Source organism: Trachymyrmex cornetzi, unplaced genomic scaffold (assembly GCF_001594075.2).
Source record: "Trachymyrmex cornetzi isolate Tcor2-1 unplaced genomic scaffold, Tcor1.1 scaffold521, whole genome shotgun sequence".
Lineage (NCBI taxonomy): Eukaryota > Metazoa > Arthropoda > Insecta > Hymenoptera > Formicidae > Trachymyrmex > Trachymyrmex cornetzi.
The window spans coordinates 52,918-53,500 of NW_017299830.1; positions in this window are offsets into that span (position 1 = coordinate 52,918).

The following is a 583-nucleotide window of genomic DNA, read 5'->3' on the forward strand; positions in this document are numbered from 1 at the left end:
CCGCCATTAGTGTGCTGAAGTCACGTGCACCAATCAGCAAAAGTCCCGAAATGATCAGTCTCTAGTAAAGGATCTCTAAGGAGGGGCGGTGTCAAGCGCACTCACCGTCTGACGCGAGCAACTACAAAGTGCACTCGTTGAATCAGCTGTCTAAGGACATAGAGTAAAGGGTATCGCACATGAAATGCATAACAGAGCATAAGCATAACATAAGACTGCTGGACCAATGAGCATCTAGCATAATGTCGCCATATTGATTTACATAAGATGCTCATTGGTTTAACGGCCTTATGTTATGCTTATGCTCTGTTATGCATTTCATGTGCGATAGCCCTAAGGGCTCTCACACATGAAATGCATAACAGAGCATAAGCATAACATAAGACTGCTGGACCAATGAGCATCTAGCATAATGTCGCCATATTGATTTACATATGAGGGCTATCGCACATGAAATCCATAACAGAGCATAAGCATAACGTAAGGCCATTAAACCAATGAGCATCTTATGTAAATCAATATGGCGACATTATGCTAGATGCTCATTGGTCCAGCAGTCTTATGTTATGCTTATGCTCTGTTA